The sequence below is a fragment of the Orcinus orca genome, chromosome 7 (assembly GCF_937001465.1).
Source record: "Orcinus orca chromosome 7, mOrcOrc1.1, whole genome shotgun sequence".
Taxonomy (NCBI): domain Eukaryota; kingdom Metazoa; phylum Chordata; class Mammalia; order Artiodactyla; family Delphinidae; genus Orcinus; species Orcinus orca.
Window position 1 is genome coordinate 84,250,204 of NC_064565.1, and position 2,512 is coordinate 84,252,715.

Genomic DNA, 2,512 nt, shown 5'->3' on the forward strand with positions numbered 1-2,512 from the left:
GAAGCTCCTAAAGTAATGGTTCCCAAGTTAAGAACATTGCTCTAATAAAAAGCCCACAATTCCACGAAGTGAAGTATAGGCTTCTGCCATGCCAGCCCCGGGTTCCTAGAGTCAGGTCTCTGTGTGAGAGGAAATCTCTCTCATGAAAGTAGGAGACTGAAACAAACAAAAAAAGAGAGTGTAAAATTACAAGGATGGCAGGCCATGCCGAACTGGCTCTGGGCTTTCCGGTTCCCTCATTTTCTTCTGCTGGGTCAGCTATGGCGGCCGTGAAGACACTGAACCCCAAGGCCGAGGTGGCCTGAGCCTAGGCGGTATTGGTGGTCAACATCAGCGTGGCCCGGGGGCTGCAGGATGTGCTGAGGACCAACTTGGGGCCTAAGGGCACCATGAAGATACTTGTTTCTGGTGCTGGAGACATCAAGCTCACTAAAGATGGAAATGTGCTGCTTCATGAAATGCAAATTCAACACGCAACAACCTTCTTAACAGCCAAATTAGCAACAGCCCAGAATGACATATCTGGTGATGGTACCACTTCCAATGTCCTAATCATGGGAGAGCTCCTGAAGCAGGCAGATCACTACATTTCTGAAGGTCTTTATCCCAGAATAAATTACAGAAGGATTTGAAGGTGCAAAGGAAAAGGCACTTCAGTTTTTGGAACAAGTCAAAGTAAGCAAAGGGATGGACAGGGAAATACCATAGACGTGGCCAGAACATCTCTATGTACTAAAGTTCATGCTGAACTTACTGATGTCTTAACAGAGGCTGTAGTGGACTCCATTTTAGCCCTTAAAAAACAAGATGAACCTATTGACCTCTTCATGGTTGAGATCATGGAGATGAAACCTAAATCTGAAAATGATAGAAGCTTAATCAGAGGTCTTGTTTTGGACCATGGGGCATGGCATCCTGATACGAAAAAGAGAACAGAAGATGCGTACATCCTCACATGCAACGTGTCATTAGAATATGAAAAAACAAGTGAATTCTGGCTTTTTTTTACAAGAGTACAGAGGAGAGAAACTAGTGAAAGCTGAAAGAAAATTCATTGAAGACAGAGTTAAAAAAATAATAGACCTGAAAAAGAAATTCTGTGATGATGCTGATAAAGGATTTGTTGTTATTAATCAAAAGGGAATTGACACCTTTTCCTTAGATGCTCTTGCAGAAGAAGGCATAGTAGCTCTGTGCAGAGCTAAAAGAAGAAATATGGAAAGGCTGACTCTTGCTTGTGGTGGGGTAGCCCTAAATTCTCTTGATGACCTAAATCCTGATTGTTTGGGACATGCAGGACTTGTCTATGAATATACATTGGGAGAAGAGAAGTTCACCTTTATTGAGAAATATAACAATCCTTGCTCGGTCACATTGTTGATCAAAGGACCAAAAAAGCACACTCTTACTCAAATCAAAGATGCAATAAGAGATGGCTTGAGGATGGTTAAAAATGCTATTGATGATTGCTGTGTAGTTCCAGGTGCTGGTGCAGTGGAAGTGGCAATGGCAGAAGCCCTGATTAAATACAAACCCAGTGTAAAGGGCAGGGCCCAACTTGGAGTTCAAGCATTTGCTGATGCATTGCTCATTATTCCCAAGGTTCTTGCTCAGAACTCTGGTTTTGACTTTCAGGAAACTCTAGTTAAAGTTCAAGCAGAACATTCAGAATCAGGTCAACTCGTGGGTGTGGACTTGAACACAGGTGAGCCAATGGTAACAACAGAAGTAGGCATATGGGATATCTATTGCATAAAGAAACAGCTTCTTCATTCCTGCATTGTGATCGCCACCAACATTCTCCTGGTTGATGAGATCATGAGAGCTGGAATGTCTTCTCTAAAAGGTTGCGCTGAAGCTCTTCCCTTGTATCATCTGAATCATGAAGACTCTACAGAGTGATACTAAGAATATAGCTATGGAATTTTTGTCCAAGCTTCAAAAGATTTTCAAAGGATTTTTTTTCCCATATAAAAAAAGGAGAGAACACTGGCACCTATTCAGATTCTGAAGTTCTGAAATTATAATTACAGTATTTTTTAAATTGCACTGCAGTGTACACATACAGCAGGCCAAACTTACCCAATAAAAAGGACATTTTATTTTAGCTTCAGTGATATAAAAATACATGTTAGATAAGCATATGTTATTTACCTTGTTATTAAATATTCCTTGAAAAACAAATTTTAATGGTTTAATAATTCTTCTAATGAATGTATTTTAATTTATCTCCAATAGTTCCCCATCATTAAGCATTTAAGTTTTCAATTTTTATGCTAGTTATAAATAAGACTTAAGTAACTTAAGGTTCAGAAAGCACTCCTGCTTCCTTAGTATAAATCCTTTTGAGCAGGGGTTCTCCCAACCCCCAGGCTGAAGACCAGTACTGGTCAGCAGCCTGTTAGGAAGGAGGCCACACAGCAGGTGAGCAGGGAGCAAGCAAGGGAAGCTTCATTTGCTGCTTCCCATGGCTTGCATTACCGCCGAACCATCCCCATTCCCCCCATCGCTC

General features: G+C 41.2%; 1 pseudogene; it reads left to right on the top strand.

The window, feature by feature from the left end:
* Positions 1–235: 235 nt before the first annotated feature.
* On the top strand, positions 236–1,902 carry LOC101289680 (T-complex protein 1 subunit zeta-like; annotated as a pseudogene).
* Positions 1,903–2,512: the final 610 nt, after the last annotated feature.